This window comes from Mesocricetus auratus, unplaced genomic scaffold (genome assembly GCF_017639785.1).
Source record: "Mesocricetus auratus isolate SY011 unplaced genomic scaffold, BCM_Maur_2.0 Super-Scaffold_2245, whole genome shotgun sequence".
In the NCBI taxonomy this organism is placed as follows: domain Eukaryota; kingdom Metazoa; phylum Chordata; class Mammalia; order Rodentia; family Cricetidae; genus Mesocricetus; species Mesocricetus auratus.
The window spans coordinates 6,048,823-6,068,150 of record NW_024429180.1 but is presented as its reverse complement, the minus strand read 5'-3'; the positions used below and the strand labels follow the sequence as shown (position 1 = coordinate 6,068,150).

At 46.3% G+C, this 19,328-nt stretch overlaps 1 non-coding gene across 1 annotated transcript; it reads right to left on the bottom strand.

The window, feature by feature from the left end:
* Positions 1-8,077: 8,077 nt before the first annotated feature.
* On the bottom strand, positions 8,078-8,150 carry Trnaf-gaa. The gene has a single exon. It is a non-coding gene; the product is annotated as a tRNA-Phe (tRNA).
* Positions 8,151-19,328: the final 11,178 nt, after the last annotated feature.

Below are 19,328 nucleotides of genomic sequence, written 5' to 3'. Positions count from 1 at the left end.
AGACAACTGCTGCAAGCTAAGAACAAACATGGCCTCTACAAAGCAGGTAAAAGGAAATACTTAAGCCACTGCAACTGTAATACAGGACCATTTTTCTGGGGAGCCAGAGACGGACCTGGCCAGAGCCCATCCACCTGGCCAGTATTTAATTAAAACTTGCTTCAGTTTTGACTTTAGATTGTGGTAGTGGTCTTATTCTCAACCAGTGGGATTAACAATGTCTCTGGGGGGCAAAGCAGCCTGTGATTTTTGTCTTACATGACAAAGAACCCCTTAAAACATGAGGGGAGCAACTTCTTCCAAAATGCTGTTCTCACGACAAGTGGAAAATTACTGGACCCTGCCCGATGCTAGCTAGCTTGTAAGAGGGTCACTCCTACCTTTGCTGTGGGGGCAGGCTAATCCCTCTCTCTGTCAGAGCTGTCTCTTGTGTTCACACTCTCCCTCCCTTCTTGAAAGAGCCTTCCATTAAAGCCGAATCGTTGGCCTGGGTGTCCTCTCTATCTCAGGTCTTTAATTCTCTTACTGCTGGAAGTTGCCATGTGTCCCCTTTATCACCAACCTTTTGAAAGGGTAGCTTAAACACAAGACAAAACCAGGAAGAAATCCCTGAAATAAAAGCACAACCAAGCACGAAGGCATGCACACAGATGAGGAAGCGTTGTCAAGTTCGTAGTCTGCTTTGGGATGGGAAAGGGGCAATTTTTGCCCTGACATCCCATCTCGAGTGTTACCTGCTGGAGACCTGTTTCAGTGGGATTCAGGCTCCAAAGATGTGTGGAATTGAGGGGAGGGGTAGAAAGATTTGCAATGGCTACCCCAGAATTTAATGAAGAAAGAATACACGTTTTATTCTCTGTAATTGAACATAGGATTAAATGGGAGAAAGGGGCTTGTGCATTGGGGTGTGGTTGGAGACCAGGGGCTGAGGAAGTTAGCTAGCATTGACCTTGGCAAGTTAATAGGCACCAGTCATATGTTAATGAAAGGGCTACAAATTCCTTTCACCAGAGATAAGAATTTCTCCTTTTCTAACAAGCAGTAACTTTCTACAAGCCCCTGAGGGAATGGGGACTTTTGTCTAAATGCCTGACCTTGGGAAAAAAGACTTTGTTGGGGGATCAGACACTCCATTATAGAATATTGTGGGAGGTTTTTTTTTTTTTTTTTTTGGTATGGGTTAGTTTATCCAAATGGCTAAAACTTAAAGTGTGCAAAGATGAAGCTAGACAAATATTCCTGTGAAATTGAGTAGACTGTAGAAATTCTTAAAGCCTGATTATCAAATATACCTTAATTATCACTCATATGTCACTTACCTAAACTTTCTAGCAGATTGGTGTTAACTCGTATGGCAGTATGCAGAATTATCACACTATATGATTCCACGGTGGCAGGGATTTTTTTTTCAAAGAATTATTTTGTTTAAAGAAGCTGTCTGGCCTGGAGAGATGGATCTGAGGTTGAGAGAACTGGCCAGAGGTCCTGAGTTCAATTCCCAGCAACCACATGGTAACCCACAACTGGATCTTATGTCCTCTTCTGACGTGCAGGCAGAACACTATATACATAATCAATAAACAAATCTTAAAAAGCTGTCATTGTGCACATTTTCATCTTTCACGGAAGCCCACACAAAATATCCCACAGGGAAAGGCACAATAGTGAGAACCCTTAAAAATAAGAATGAAAGCGTGCTGAAGAAGTGTGATTCAGAGCTGAAATGCAGGAACTTGGTCACCGTGCGGTCCATGGCAGGCATTTCCTATCTTCAGACATCAACCATGGACATAGATAAAAACTGTCTGGTTTCCCCTACTATAGAGACTACCCACACAGAGTGGCCCTGCAGAGAGGTCCTTTTGATTTACAACAGGAGACAAAGTGTGTGTGTGTGTGTGTGTGTGTGTGTGTGTGTGTGTGTGTGTGTGTGCGCGCGCGCGTATGTTTAGGGTTTGTGCACTACTGGACTATAATTGTGACGCCCTTGCTAACTGCTGGCAACAGGCAGCAAAAGATGTTGGCTTTGCTTCTAGAATTTCTGGTATGAGTGACAATGTCAGGGACAGATTCTTAGAGACGCAGCAAGATGATCTCATCATTTGTCAAACATCAGAGAGCACGCAAGATTACTGCATCGTCCCTAAACAATAGAATCGTAACAAGACCACTCGTATCGGCCTCGTCATTTCTAGCTGCAATGTTGGATAGCTATATTTGGTTAATTTTTGTCATCTTGACACAAACTAGAGTCACCCGGAAAGAGGGAATCTCTGATGAGGAATTGTCTCTGTCACCCTGGCCTGTGGATATGTCTATAGGGACATTTTCTTGATTGTCAACTGATGAGGGAAATCCCAACACACTGTGAGCAGTCAGTGTTCAACACTCAGCAGGTCAACAAGCAGGTAGCCGGTGTTTCTCCATCCTTACCTCAATTCCTACCTCTAGGTTCCTGCTGTTAAGTTCCTGCATTGATTTCCCTTGGTGATGGACTTTTGATCCAAATAAACACATCCCTCTCCGCATTTTACTTGGTCAGCGTCTTATGAAAGCAGTAGAGCAAGCAGCACATGGTGGTACTTGGCGTTAAGACCCAATGCAGTAATAAGACTCATTCCAGTGAGCTGATACCATTCCCACACATCCCGCTACTCCAGCCCTTCCTTCCAGAACCATCTGCAAAGACCACAAAGACACCACACTTAAATATTTTTTAAAAAGTGCTAGAAAACAGTCAACAGTCCTGTTAAATACAATCCAACTTATTCATTCATAATTTTCTACACGTCTCCTATGAAAACCCAGGTCATCTACTTCATACCGTTCACTGTGACACTCTAAAATGAATCTAATCTCCTCTTTAGCCTGTATAACCTCTTTAGGCTGATGAGGATGTTTGAATAGGTGTGGACCCTATAGCTGCTTGGCCCATAAGAAGTGGCGCTATCAGAAGGTGTGGCCTTGCTGGAGTAGGTGTGGCCTTGCTGGAGGAAGTGTGTCACTGTAGGGGCAGACTTTGATGTCTCCTGTTTCAAGCTTCGCCCAGAGTGGCACACAGTCTCCTGCTGCCTGCAGGCCAAGTCTGCCTGTGCACTGCCATGGTTCCCATCGTGACGATAATGGACTGAACCTCCGAAACTGTAAGCCAGCCCTAATTAGAATGTTTCCTTTTATAAGAATTGATGTGGCTGGGTGTTGGTGGCGCACGCCTTTAATCCCAGCACTCGGGAGGCAGAGGCAGGCGGATCACTGTGAGTTCGAGACCAGCCTGATCTACCGAGTGAGTTCCAGGACAGCCTCCAAAGCCACAGAGAAACCCTGTCTCGAAAAACAAAAACAAAAACAAACAAACAAACAAAAGAATTGATGTAGTCCTGGTGTCTCTTCTCAGCAATAAAATCCTACTAAGACAGCTGAGCTGGTCAAACCTGAATAAAATCCTCCATGTGGTAAAAATGCCCACGTATGGGTGAGCACGCCAGAGACACCGATTCTCTGCACACAGACCAATTATGTGTTTCTGCATTAGGCACCATCCAGTACCCAAAGAAGCTTCTCCGGTGGGGACTGAGAGCTGCACTAATCTGTGGCTACAGAGATGGGAATTTAGAAGGCAGTTGGACACTTGTTCATTTAGCAAAATAATAGCAGTGTTATGCCAAGTTCGTGAGACTCCCCCAAAAAGACCACCAAGGAGCCCACTGAATGAAAGAGCAAAGACCACTGATAGAAACGCACAAGGTTTAATATTAAGTCACAAGCCTCAGCAGGGACCCTGTCCAGCAAACCGGCACAGCAGCTGCAGGAAAAGGGTGCCTGGTCTCAATTGTAAGGGATTTATAAAGGAAAAAAACCCTTAAGCAGAGTGGTACATGCCTTGGCTGTTCGGGATTGGGTAAGAGTAGGTGGCCTTTGGGTTCATTGACATGGGGGGGTAGGGAAATTTCAAAATTGTTACTAACGGTTGCCCACAAGGACAGTTGTGATGAGATGTTATTTACCAAAATTAGTCATTGCCTGACCACCAGGATGTGGTCATTCTGCCTGGGGTGGGCACAGCTTGGGTGCTCCTCGGAACTGTTTATGGTTCTTTGGCTGGAGCTGAATCAGCCTTGTGCCACGCAGGGAACTTCTCAGGGTGGCTTTTTCCGAGGGTGGAGTCAACTCCATCCTCTCCAGTTTACCTTGCTGTTACATTAGTAGACCCACTGCAGGGAGCCGCCAGGCTCCCCAGCCATGGGTGTGTGTTGGATCAAGCTTCTCTACCACCAAGCATGTGTCTCCTCTGGAAGCAGGCATTAGATGCAATCAGAAAATAGTCACTCCACCTCTATTGTACCCATGAATGTCTTGCCACATTGGTCTGTCATGCCCGCTGCACAGCCTGTATCTGAGAAGGCTCTCCTTTATTCCTATCCTGGCTGGTTATTATATACCCTGACACCAGAGGCAGCAGTGGGTAGGTCAGAAAGAGGCGGTTAGTATTTGGAAAAGGTCGAGGTCAGGGCATTCCGTGGGTGAGCCCTTTTCAGGAACTTATTGCCCCAGTAAACATTTCTTATGGACACCGGATTGTTTTCAGTAAACATGTTTTTAGTAAACATTGTCTTACAAGCCGGGCGTTGGTGGTGCATGCCTTTAATCCCAGCACTCGGGAGGCAGAGGCAGGTGGATCTCTGTGAGTTCGAGACCAGCCTGGACTACCAAGTGAGTTCCAGGACAGCCTCCAAAGCCATAGAGAAACCCTGTGTCGAAAAACAAAAACAAAAACAAACAAACAAAACAAAACAAAACAAAAAAAAAAACATTGTCTTACAGCTGCCTGGTCCCAGGCTGATGGGGAAGTGGGTCTCTGGCCAAGGTCTGTTTCCTCAGTAGGGTGCCACCGGTATCTTAAGCTTGCAAGTAGGTATGCAAGGTAATGTATACCATTATGACACTTCACATGCATGGGTCATTTTACCTTTTTTTTTTTTTTTTTTTGGTTTTTCGAGACAGGGTTTCTCTGCATTGTTTTGGAGGCTGTCCTGGAACTCACTCAGTAGATCAGGCTGGTCTCGAACTCACAGTGATCCGCCTGCCTCTGCCTCCATGGATTCATCACAGGGAAGCCAAACACCCCCATTCTCACAAGACTCAGGAAAACACTGTGGGAGAAGGCGTGGGAAGACCGTGAGAACTGGCAGTTCGGGTGGTTACCCTCTCATGATCAAGCCGGCCGATATTCTTGAGTGGAGTGGGGCATGGGCTCATGAGCTGCCATCCCTAGCTGAGGGGCTATTGACAGTTGGCAGCCGCTGGGGGAGGGGGAGGGTCCATGGTGATTTCCTCTAGGGGAGGGAGTGGGTCCATGGTGTTTGCTGCTGTGGTCTCTGGCTGGTCAACCATGCTCCAGCCATACAAGTATGGACAACACAGATTGGGCTTAGTGGGCTATTCAGTCAGTCCGTTGTCATCACGGCTCACGGCAGGTAGCACAGCAGCAGGTGTGGTACTGAAACAGAGAGAGCTGCATCCTGACCCACAGGCAGAGACAGACAGACAGACAGACAGACAGACAGACAGACAGACAGATGAGAGAGCTATATCCTGACCCACAGGCAGAGACACACAGACAGACAGACAGACAGATAGATAGATAGATGATAGGTAGCAGAGAGAGACAGGAGGGAGAGAGAGAGAGAGAAAGAGAGAGAGAGAGAGAGAGAGAGAGAGAGAGAGAGAGAGAGAGAGAGAGAGAGAGAGAGAGAGGAGCACACTTCCTCCAGCAAGGCCACACTACTTCAACAAGACCAGACCTGCCAATCTAATGTTTCTCAATCCACTCCCTTCTCAATGCTACTCCCTAAGCATTCAAATCTATGAGCCTATGGGCTCCATTTTCATTCAGACCACCACAGAAGGGGTGAATATATTGCATACTTACATGAAACGCCTATATAATAGAACAACATTCCTTTTTTTAATTCTCTAGGGAATTGAGAGAGGGGAGGGCTAAAACTATGTAAATACGCACTTATGTATGACATCCTCAGAAGGAAATTTAAATATTCTTAATGTAGATCCACGGTGTATGTAATAAAAGCATTCCTTTATTGTATGCCTCAGACTTGTGTCCCATGCTGGCTTTCCCCAAGAGCAAGCATAGCATGTGTAACAAGAATTCATTTATCATTTACGTTCACCTATGTTTTCAACTTTGAAGGACTGTTGACCAGCAAAATAGGGTTACTCACCAAGAGTGTTTAGCAGCGTGCTTGGAACCCAGAGAGGGCCAAACTGGCTACTATCGTTATTCTTGGTGCTCTCAGCTTGGGGTATGTTGAGGATAGGTTTGCCCGCTGTGCTGTGTATAATATGAAGCATGCTTTAGACTGGTCACTGTAACACGGCAATGCGTGATACTAATTTGGTCGGACCCCAGGCCTTTCTTAGCAGCCCGATGTCACTCCCCTGGGCCACCTGCTGGCAGTCTTCCAAATGGCAGTCTCCAAAGGCTATCTGCAATTGCTCCTTAGAGACCCCCCCCACCTCCAGTGAGTGATGCCGCCGGTCACACTGTCACAGCATGTATTAAGGATAATTGTGGTAGATCCCCATCGACTAAGAAATGGAGACAAATTCAAGTGACTGTACTTCTAGTCAAGTTTTAAACATCAGACAAATTGAGATAGGATGATACTATAGCATGAACCATTGGAAAGGTGAAAGTACAGCCCAGGGCTAATAAAAGGGGCATGATACACGCATTCACATTCATCCTACATTCATGGGAGACCCTAATTAAATATTCAGTGCTCATCTAGTTTTACTACGTGTAACGTTTGTAATGACTTCTTTTTTTTTTAAATCATAGCTCTGGTCTCAAATGAATGGAGGATACAGAGCAATTAAGAAAGAAGTATTTACTCCGGGGTATATTTATCTGTGACCCGGGGCATCTATAGCTGCCCCAGATTTCTCTCCAGAGTTTTCTGAGGAGCCGAGAGAAGGTTGCCCCTTGCTCTCATCAACGACAGAAGGACGGGACTAGCACCCACTCTCGCGAATACTTAATGATGGCGTGTACACCACTCTGAAATCATGTCTTCTCTAAAAGTAACGGCCTAGGCTTCCTGTCCCCTTCACCCTCCAGTCTCCTTAGGCACAGAGCACTGTGGCACAGCCGTCTGCAGGACTTCCAGGGAAACGCCCCACTCCCAGGAAGTGACACCTCACAGTGTGACATCCACGAGAGGACACAGCTCCTCAGGGAGAAACAATAACAGTTATCAGGTTACAGCTTTAGACTGGTTCTTATGGGAAAACGGGATGGCGAGCCTGGAGTTGGCAGCGGGCGACGGTCAGGCCATACGGAACACCGGACCCTGAAGCGCTCGCGTGTCCAGCCCAGAGTTGCTCAGATGAGAGTCACCCGGGACCCACCTGGGAGGGAGAGTGCTCGCTCTTTCACCTTGTGCTGGGTGGGCGTCACTGAACTGCCTGGTGTGGGGCATTTGGAACCAACTCCAAAGTGATGCTGAGAGGCTGGGCTTCTGGTCCCCAGACCACACTTTGAGACTAAATAACCCATGGCTCTAACGTTAGGCGCTAGAAAGCCACCTCGCCCGTAGCATTAAGCCAGGGGGGCTGCCTGCGCCACCCCGCGCCCGCTCTCCTGCATCTCCAGCAAAACCCTGATGAGAGCCACGCGGGCGCGCAATTGCTCAGCCTTAAGATGCGGGAGTCGGAGGACAGTAGGACGGGCCTTTGCGGCCTCCAGGGCAGAGCCGGCTTGTCCCCCAACAGGAGGGGACCCTGCTTTTTCACGCCAGGGATAACCGGCGTCCTGTGAGTCCCCGACTCCTTCCGGGACCGACCACTTCCCAGTCCGCTCGCACATGCTCAGCGGCGCCTCCCACGACACCAGGAAGAGGCTCAGCAACGCGCTCGCCGCCGCGGGTGGTCGAGAAAAGTCCCGGGTATCTCTCTGCGACCCCACGTCTGCGAGGCTGAGACCAATTCGAGGGAAGCCCTTGGATGGGAAGATGTTAGGAAGTCTGGATCTCGTCTCAGATGAAAAGGAAAAGTTAGCTGCCGAAACCCGGGATCGAACCAGGGACCTTTAGATCTTCAGTCTAACGCTCTCCCAACTGAGCTATTTCGGCGCTGTGCCCGCTTCATCTCGGGTAGACTATCCCTGAGTACTTCATGTCCAATTGCCCCGCCTGTGTGCAGTCAATAATTAACCTCAGTTCTGCACTTTTTTGTTTGTTTTATTTTTTTGTTTTGTTTTGTTTTCTTTGCCCTGTTCAAGTAACATTCTTCCGTCTGACTTTCCCCGGTCCTGGTCCCTTCCAAAGTCCCACTCGGCGCGCGGCCCGAGCACAGGGACAAGCGGGGGTGCAGGTTGCCGCCATCCATGATTGGGGTTCCCTAGGTAAGCGCGTTACACATTTGCCCTGTGCGCAAGTGTTTGTGCGTTTGCCCAGAGCTGTGGGTGGTCGAGTGGTTGGGTCCCGGGACGACAGAGTTCTCTGGCCGACCCCAGGTGCGGCGTTTGCAGAGTCCCTGCGACCCGCGTCCCGGAAAGGCCACACCTGGGTGACAAACTCTGCGTGGAACCCGTTTTGGCAAACGCTCGGGCGGTTCATGAAAGAAATTTCAACGTTCGTATGCGAGTCTCGCAGGTTTCTGAAGCGCCCACTACGTGCGTTCGGCAACGTCAGCCATTTTACTGAAATTCTGCTTTCTTTTTCTCTCCAGTTGAATCTAATCTCAAGTACTGATCTCAAGGCAACTGGTTTTCTCTTGCCACCCACTCGTGAGACCTTTTCACTACCTGGGAGCATCGCAATCAATTTGGATTGGTGGATGGATTAAAATGCGAAAGAAAAATAAGGAGTGTTTGCAACCTTCTTTGGGTCCCCAAGTCTGCATCCTATACATGAATGTCTGAGCTCGCTGGTTGTATAAACTAATAAACAGAGATCAACCAAACCCAGGCAACTGAAACGATGGAGACTTTAGACGTCGGTGGATAAGGAGGAGAGAGAGATGGAAACGATTGGGCTGCTTAGAATGGAAGAGGAGACAGGAAAAGACGTTTCCAGCCACCTTTCTCAAAACACTCCTGCAAAGACTTGATTGTTCTCTGCGAGGTTTTTCGAGACAGGCTTTCTCTGTATTGTTTTGGAGGCTGTCCTGGAACTCACAGCCTCCCGAGTGCTGGGATTAAAGGCATGTGCCACCAACACCCGGGTCTCTGAAACCCTTTGGGCAACCAGCCACTGTTGTTTCCTGTGACTGCCTGCCCCCAACTCACTCTGATTTTTCCTGTCTTTCAAGGCCTTCCTCCATGATGGTCCCCAAAACTTGGGGAGATGTGGTAGTAGTTTGAGGACAGAGGAACCATCAAGGCAAACATGGAGGGTCAGGTGACAGAGAAGTTGAGATTCTAACCTAAAAAAAAAAAACCTTCTGTAGGACACACTCCTGCCTTCCCAGTTAGCCTGAAGATTTTGGCTAACTCCAATCTAATTGCTTGTGATAACTATGAAAACTGAGGACCAGCCAGCCAATCTAAGAATAAAACAACTAAAGAAAATGTTTTGTATATGTGTCTGATAAACTTTGGAACTGCTGTCAATTGACTCTCTGTTCATAACTTTGTTCCTAGGACCCTGTAGCGTATGTAAACAAAACCCCAGCAATACCTTATTTCCCTCTTATTTTAGTATTTATCATAGAGAAGTGTTTGTTTGTTTGTTTAAATGATGGCAGTGTGTATAAAGGATATAGGAGCAGTTTGAAAGGGCTCAAGTTGGCCCTACCAGGACAGCATGAACATTATGGATGAGTAAAACACAAAGTCATGAGTGAAATAGGTAGGCATCGTGAAAGGGCAGAGTGAAGACTCCTTCATCAAGATGAGTGAATTGTGCTATGGGTTAACTGTGGTGGCTCTGAAAATTACCATTCACCAAGCATCGCAGTAAAGCCTCATTCGGTGAGTGAGTGGCTGACTTTGTAGCTCAGCGGTTCAGAGTGCTTTCCTGACCACGCATAAAACCCTGGGTTTGAGTCCCAGCATTGCATGAAGCCATGTGTCCTGGTACATGCTTGTAATCCACACTCGGGAGGTAGAGGCAGGAGGACCAGAAATCCAAGGTCATCCTCAGCAAAATATCAAACTCAAGGCCAGCGAGGAAGACATGAATCTGTGTTTCAGAAAAGGAAGGAATGAAAAGATAATGACAAAAGGGAAAAAGGATGTCAAGCCTATGTGGGTAATGTTATACGAGGCTAGAAATACACAGCTACGGAAGTTTTCCCCTCAGCAGTTCATGTGATAGTTGCAAGGGCACAAGTAAAAGCTATACTGTGAAGAAATTCGCCAATGCCTGGCTGGGTCATTAAAGCTAAGATCAGCGATGAAGAGCATTTGAGTGTCATGTGGCCCTAAGACCCAGATACTTGCATAGAACCAAGCCAGACATGAGTATGATGGATTTTACCATGAGCAGCAACAAAACAATTCCCAAGGAAAGCCATTCTAGAAGATACCGGAAAAAAAGCCAAGGACCTCACACACACATATAGCGTCACCACTATGTAAGGACGTTAAAGAATCATGGCACCCCAATGCAACTTGGGGCTGAGAACTAGCTCTCACACGGTAGAGAAGAAAGTGGTTTGGGCATCTGATGACTTTCCCAAGAGTGGCAGTCACAATTAAGCAGCCATTGATCCTTGTTATTAGGAAAAGCACAGGATCATGTTTAGGACAATTAACTGTCAAATGGTTTAAAAAATAAACAAAAGAATGTATTTCCTGTGTGTGTGTGTGTGTGTGTGTATACATATACATACATACACATGTAGACATGAAAAATTGAAAAAATACTAACAATTAGTGTATCTGGGTATACAACTTCTTTGGCTGATTTATAATTTTCCTGAGAACTTGAAACTAAGATTAAGTTTTTCTTTTTTGTTATTTTCTAGAGGGAGACAGATTCAGCTAGAATCATTAATGCTAGAACTGAAGGACAACTTGGTTTATCTAACCCAATCCACATGTTTTGCGTGCCTGAAAGCTGAGGCCCAGGAAACACACATAACATGCTTAAGCTTTCTATATTAGTCTGCTTGAGCAGCCATAACAAAGCACAGAGTGCGTGGCTTACAAAAGAGAAATTACTTTTCCCCCAGGTTGGGACTGGAAATCTTAAGACCAGGATACCAGGTCACAGGTTACTGCTAATGGATGTCATTCTTAGCCAGGAGCCATCTGGCCCTCTGCCCACCCCCATGCATGTGTGTGTGTACACAGAGAAAGCTATGTCTCCAAATAAGGTCATACTTCCTATGGGTTATGACTCCATTCTTAAGGCCTCTTCAGCCTTATTTACCTCCTAAAAGCTCTCTATCCAAGTAGAAGCACACTGAGAGCTAGGACATTGATATTGTATGAACTGATAAACATCCGTAACTCAGTCCGCACTAGTCAGACGGTTTGGTACGAATGGACATGATCCCCCAAGAGTGTTCCGCAACTTGAATCAAACACTTTTCATTTGTAAACTTCACTTATTTATATTTATGGTGTTGAGGGTTGAATCCACAGCTTAGCGGAATAGTAGGCAAGTGTTTATCATCGAGATATAGCCACACTCCCTAGTTTTTTGAGACAGTTTTTTCCAAGTTAGCTCAAGTGGGCCTTGAACTTGGATGCAGCTCAGGTTGTTCTTACAGCATCCCATGCCTCAGCTTCTCGTGTATGGAGGTTAGAAGCACATGCCACCGCACCCAGGCACATTTAATTCTTTTAAAAGACCTTATTTTCTTTGAAAATTGTCAAAAGAGTCTAATTTTAAAAGCCAGAATCCAGGACTATGCCCCAAGCTTACAATTAGATATTTTCCTGCAAGTGTATGACTACGCATTTTGAAGTTTTTTGTGGGTAGAGAGTAATACCTTCATTTGATGAACGCAAAATGATTTCTCCAAAGTTATATGTTAAAGCTGTAACTGAGGGGAGAAACATTAAAAAGCTAATAGATTTCAAATATCATCAGCGTGTTGAAGGAAGTTAATTTATTTAAGGCCATTAAACCACGGGTCGATGAAGACCTTATTGTTTTTTTGAACCCTTTGGGTATACTTACCAGGCTAGAAGCAATGAAATAAATCACACTCAAGAACAACGAACCAAGCTGTTTGTATGTTCTAACCCAACCTCCCCCTCACCCCACACCCATCTGACAAGATATAACTCAGGTTTTGCAGAATGCCCCAAAGGCCAGAAAACTTGGATTCCAGAACTTGAGAGCTACGGGCTTGGGTACCCTTAAGTACTTCTTATCTTTATTGCCTGTGGGTCTGTTTTGATGAAGTGGTCCAGTCTTCCAACTGTTTCCACGTTCCCATCTGCCTGCCTCTACCATCCAGATAAAGCCTGATTTTTTTCAACCCGAAGACATAAAATCGTATAAACTTGACACAGGAATTTCCTAAATCCCATGTTAATTTTAAAAGGAGGGGGGACGGCAGGGAGGGCTGGAGAGATGGCTCAGTGATTAAGAGCTTGTACTGCTCTCAAAGAGGACAGGGGTTCGGTTCCCAGAACTAAGATCTGTTTACTTTTCACCTTTTTAGGTGCTGCAGGCCACTGAGATTCCAGGCTATATCCTGAGGCCGAGATGAGAACAGCAGTTCTCGGGAGTTTCCCTGTGTGTCTTCTTGAGGTCACTGTCCTGAGCCCCTGCCCTGAAGCCTTTAAAGCCTTTCCTCTCCCTTTCCGGCCCTCTGTTAAATTAGCCCATCACCCCTTATCCCCAGCTGCTCAGCCAGCCCCGCCCTCAGAGTGATCCTCAGAGTTCAAATAGTTGTCAGTCACTCATCTACCGCAGGCTGAATCAGAGCGCGCATTTGCCCTCACCGCATGGACCCGGTGTAAGTGACCAGAAAGCAACGTTTGCCGGGAGAATGATTGACACCGGCTTGTTTGCCTCGCGGGGACTGCAGTGCTCTTTACCTTAGCGAACACCGACGAGTGCTGTAGCCACGGGGGAACTGCCTCTGCCCAAGCTTCCATAAATGATCCTGTGTCTACGCTCATGCAAGCAGCCCAATTAAACTCCACACACACACACACACACACACACACACACACACACACACACACACACACACACACGGAAGCTGTAAGCACAAGGGCTTTGGTGGGGGAAAGGGTTTAATGTGAGAGGGTAACAGAGGGGTAAAAACGACCAGAAACTTACACATTTTGCTGGGTTTTGTGTTGTTATCCGTCACCCTGCCTGCCACAAGGTTCCAAAGTGCACAGGGCGGTTTGGGGAGAACAGAGACTTGGGTGTCAGATGACATTGAGTACTTTCTAGCAAAGAAGTCTGCGCCCCTGGCAGCTTGTTTATTGGGGTAACAGGCTAGTTCCTATGTAGTTTGAAGACAAAGGAACAGGAAGACACACCTGATTTGCATACACGGGTCAGATTAAGGGCAGGCAGGCTTTATCATTTCAAATACCAAAGAGTCCCCTCTCGGGGAGTGGTGTAGGGAAGGAAGGGGCCACCGCATCAGCAGAGGCGGGCACCCCTTAGTTCATCAGCTGACAGGCAAAATAACATAGTCTGGGAAAGACTCGCAGGGTTTCAGAATGACGTGACCTTTTGTCCCTACGAAGTGGATCCAGGTTTTTGAACCCGCGTTGGGGAAGGGTGACTCTCTGACAGACTTGTTTGATCCTGGAATCCCACATTTTTGTTTTGCTTGTCAGCTTGACACAAGCTAGGGTCGCCTGGGGTGAGGGCGCCTCGGTTGACCATTTGCCTCCACCAGATAGGCTGTGGGTGAGTCTGCAGAGGTCTCTCTTGGTTAATGATTGACCTGGGAGGGTGGGACCCATTGTGGGTGGTGCCATCCCGGAGGACATGGTCCTGGGGTGTTTAGAGAGCAGGCTGAGCAGGCCTTGGAGAGGAACCCGGTTTACAGCACCCCTCCGGGGATTCTGCCTCGGTTCCTACCTCGGGGCTCCTCATGGCCTTTACCGTAGAAATAGAATGCGAACTGAGACGGGCATGCATGAGACTGTCTCCCCATGAAATGATAAATAGGTACTGACATTCGATCTCGTCGGTGTGCAGTGTTAACGAACTTTAAGGACACGTAGGGGAGCCGGAGCAAGACCTCCCTCCTCTCAGTGTCAATCTGTGAAAGCCCAAAGAGGTCCTGAGCCCCAGGGTCGCACATTTTGCCACACAAGTGGGATGGGACTTGGTTTCAGGTCCCCAGTCAGACTGTCACACTGCATCGTGCTTATCCCTAATTCAGAAGAATTCTCAGCACAAACAAGTGAGCTTTAATTTATGATCCACAAACCGCTGGAGACGGGGACCACAGGGTTCTCCCACTGTGGCCTGAAAATGTTTGTGAAACTCCAAACTCTCAACTCCACTGGACATACAGAAAGCTTTTGTCATTATTCCCTAATGACTCAGAAGAGTAATAAATTTATCTTTCCTTTGTACTATATCAGGTACTCTGAAGCAAGCTGAAGAGGTCTTAGAGTGTAGTAGAGGGTGGACAAAGCTTCTAGTACTTTGTAACTTTGCAACCTGGATCTGAGCATCTATCTGGCTTTGAGAGTCTGTCTCCAGGGATATCCAGGAGCAGTCATGTAACATTTTGAGACAAATGGCCTTCATCGCCTTAGTCAATGACAAATCTTGCTACCTACACTAGACTAGACTATTTGGATCACTCGGGAGGCAGAGGCAGCCAGGATCTCTGTGAGTTCGAGGCCAGCCTGGTCTACAAGAGCTAGTTCCAGGACAGCCTCCGAAGCCACAAAGAGGCCCTGTCTGGAAAAATCTAAAAAAAAAAAAAAAAAAAAAAAAAAAATCCAGTGTATTTGTATTTGACAAAATTAGAGAAAACAGTTCATTATCTGTCCTATCTTGGTGATTCCAAAGTATTGTACTAATTCACTTTGTATCCTAACTTGCATCACCAACCCAAAACTATCTTTTTATGACTGTCAACCTCGTGCACTTCACATCTCTTTTGTTAGTTTCTTGAATTTGGCAACAGGGAAAACTATAACTAGTCTTCAACTCCATCAGAGACCTGAGAAGGATATGATATTATTGGAGTAAACAGGAAGGACAGAGAAAATAATCCAGTGTCTCTCAGCAACTACTGTTTGCTCATCAGCAATGAAAAACTTGAAAGCCAATACAACACCATGCAGGATCCAGACTCCCTGTGTATTTCCCATCTCTACATGACTCCTTTTATTGTTAGTTCACTTCTCTCTTTAAAGACTTTTTTATTATTTTTAAACTATGCCTAGGACTGTCTATACCCTCTTTCTTTCTTTCTTTCTTTCTTTCTTTCTTTCTTTCTTTTTTCTTAAGGCCACATGCACTGTTAAACACACCGTAACCTGTTTAGAGGGTTTTTTTGTTTTTGTTTTTCATCTGAACCTGGTGTATGGTTTAATCTTTTCTGCTGCATGAGCAAAACCTTAAACAGACCCACAGCTGAGCCCCAGATGCATCTGTGTGCCATGGCCAGCATGAGAGGCTGCAGGACTAAAAACCTGTGTTTGCCTCCATTTGTGAACTTCTTGGCTTTTTCTCTTCTTTTCTTTTCATTTCCACAGGCTTTACGTGGGTGTTCAAGCCCCATATTGGGTGCCATTTATCCATCCCTCCAGCCAGCTCCCAAATAAACGACACAGAGACTTCTTATTGTGAAAGCTCAGCCAACAGCTTAGACTTGTTTTTAACCAGCTCTTATAACTTAACTAACCTGTTCCTATTAATTTTTGTGCCGCCATGTGACTCATGGCTTCTTACCTCGTATCCTACATGTCACAGTTCACTCTGAGTCTGGGTGATGACTTCACCTTCTTCCTCCCAGCATGCTCTCTGCCCTGAAAACCCTGCTGACTATTGGGCATTTATCTTCCCATGGTGTGAAGTAATAGTCCACAGCATCTTCTTTATTGAAAAAAATAACACAACTAAATGAAATTGTGCTGCTTCAAAAATTAGAAACAAACACAACATTTCCAGATCTTGCAGTCAACTCCAGTGTAATATACAGCAAGGCCTTTCTTCCTTAATTGTACAAGGTCAACTAAGTAATCCATGGTGACACATGATGGGGGTTGACATGTCTTCAGTCCCTTTCATCCTTAACTTTTAATCCTCTCTGAATCAAGCTTTCTGTTTCAACCTTCACAATTACAAGGAAAACCAGATTGTGGTGGGTAGACTACTGTGGCAGCTGAGGACATTTCGTCAGTGCCATGGCTTAAGCAACCACAGTCATAACTCCCGAGAATTCAAAACGGATTTAATTTGAGCTATGCGGTACATTAAGCTTTTTTGATAACTGAAATACTTGCAGAGCAGGTTGGAAGGTGGTGCAGGCAACAGGAACACCTGAAACAGCAGATTAATGTAAGGGCAAGCACATTTCATAAGCATTGAAATTACTGTATCTACTTTCCTTTGGTAGGTAATACGTAAATAGTTAAAATGGGCATTTTCTTTCTTTCTTTTTTTCCCCCAACACAGGATTTCTCTGTGGCTTTGGAGGCTGTCCTGGAACTAGCTCTTGTAGACCAGGCTGGTCTCATACTCACAGAGATCCGCCTGTCTTTGCCTCCCGAGTGCTGGGATCAAAGGTGTGCGTCACAAATGCTTGGCTAAAATGGGCATTGTCTTTTGTTTGTTTTTGCAAAGCAAATTTGCTTTATATTTTAAACTGTTTGTTCAGTTCTCTCTCTCTCTCTCTCTCTCTCTCTCTCTCTCTCTCTCTCTCTCTCTGTGTGTGTGTGTGTATGTGTGTGTGTGTAAGGCAAAATTATTACCAGGGTCATTAATTAACATATTACATTACTTTTCTGGAAACAGAAAGATACTTCTCAAAGGTTTATTCAACCTAATTTGCTGGATAGGAAGACGGCGATGTTTTCCCTCCATGTCAACAGTCACCAGATGAGAATCAAGGAAAGTACACAATGCTATTAGATGCGGAATAGGGAGGGAACAAACACACTGAGAACCAGAATAGCTTCTTTGATTTCTGACCACTGACCTAACTAAGGGGGAATGACAGGTTCTTCCCAGGTTCTGAATTTAGAATAGAGATGTTCCACTAATAAAACAGTACTTTCCACCACTGTAAACAGTTATCCTCAGTGTATCAATTAGGACATGGTACGTAGTAATCTCAACTGTCAATCTGATAAGGAATCAATATGTTGCTTGCTTGGTTTTGATTTTTGTTTTAAATATTCATTTGGGGGTCACTGCGGCAGGGAGAGGGGAGGATACGGAGCTGGGAGGTGCCTGGAATTGGGGTGTATGATGTGAAACTTCCAAAGATTCAATAAGGAGATTGTGTTAAACATTAAGAAAATAAAATAAAATCAGTATGCTTTTGAATGTGTGAGAAGGCGGTTCAAGGAAAGTTTAGTTGATCCAGGCAGAGCCACCCTGAACCATCCCACAGGCTGGAGTATGGACCAACGGAGAAAGCAAGCTATGTACCAACATTGTCCCTACTTCTTGACTGCACATGTGACCTGACCGATACCCCCATGCTCTGTTCCCAAGCTCAGCAGGGGCTCCGGCCTGGGTCCCGGATTTGGCACAAACCACACCCAAACACCTGCTTTCACAGAGAGATCCTTTGCTGAATGGGGAAGAAAAGTTAAAGCGGCTGCTTTCTGACTCAGCAGAAAACATCGGCAAACGACCTTGCAGGTTGGTTACTTTACGAGGAGAAGAAGGGGAGGTCTGTGTTAGAATGGGCTAGGGTGCAGGGGTAGAGGAGACAGGGGATGAGGGATAAGAGGAAGGGGACAAGGGGGACGTGATATTTGTCTCCGAGGGACAAAGGACCGCCTCTGGATAGAGTTGGGGTGGGGCATAGGCAAACGACGGTTTATAAAGGTACAAAGGGAAACTCTGCGTTTGGATGAGGTGTTTAATTTTAATTGGGCATGTTAATTAGGTGAAGCAAAGGGGGACTCTGGTGGCTGGGCCTTGGTAGTCAGGCTCAGGAGGAAGTGGCCAAATGAAGGGCTAGACCTTGGTGATTAGCTTTAGGAAAGTAATCTAAAGGTTCTTTAGCAAGGCGGAAGGAATTGGGAAGAGTCATGCTTGAGGGGGCTTCACTCTTTCACGATGTACTGTACCCTCAAATTGAGAGCCCAAAGAAACCCTTCGTACTCGTTACTTTTCTGTTGCTTTGATAAAATGCCACGATCAAAAGCATTTAAGGAAGAAAAGGCACATCCTGGCTTCGGGGGGGATAGCCTGCCCTATCGGGGAGTCATGAAATGGCAGTGGGAGCAAGAAGTGGCTCATTTCATCCCCACATGGGAAGCAGAGACAGCAAGAAGGGAGCAAAGGATGAACCCAGGGAGCCGGACCCCTGCTGACTTGGGTCCTGCGACAAAGCTCTGCTTCCTAAAGGCTACACGACCTCCCGAGGCAGAGCCAGCAAGTGGAACCAAGTGTTCAAATTCATGAGCCTGGGGCCGATAGCTCTCATTTAAACCACCACACCCATCCTTACTTTTGTCAGGTCTGATATACAGACATGGAAAAAAATGTAATAACATACATGACTAGTACCATACAACGCACATTAGAATTACTGATTATGAGCACCAAGAATGGAAGAAAGAAAGATTATTCCAAGATAGGAAAAGCAGGCGTCTCCTCAAGGAAGCGACAACTCGAGTGGGGATTAGAGGCGAGCCCTTCCCAGCAGACGCACTGATCACAAAGACAGCACAAGAGCGACCAAGTGTGACGCTCGCTCGCAGAAGGGGCTGGCAGTGGTCACGGCGGGGATGGACAACAGCAGGGGCCCTGCCTGGAATAGGGTCTAGAGGGCGATGTGAATGAAGGTCTAAGCATCCAGGACTGGGCGACCTCATCGTTTGGGCTTTCGGTGAGGCCCTGTAGTCGGTCTTTCTTTGGACCACCAGCTCCCAGATAAAGGATGAAAGCTCGGCCTTATTAACTTAGGCTTATTCGAAATTAAAACTTAAACCAGCCCGTCTGCGTTAATGTCGGTTCTGCCTGCGGGGCTTGTTGCTTCTCCTCCACATTGTAAGTCCCACTGCCTCTGTGTCTCAGAGTTCCTAGCTCTTCCCTGAAGTCCCGCCTATCGCCTCCTGCCATTGGTCATCCAGCTCTTTAGTAAACCAATCAGAAGGCGCCTTGGCAGAGACACATCTTCACAGTGGATAGAAAGATCACCCCACAAGAGGCCCTCGTAAGAGGCGTCTTCAA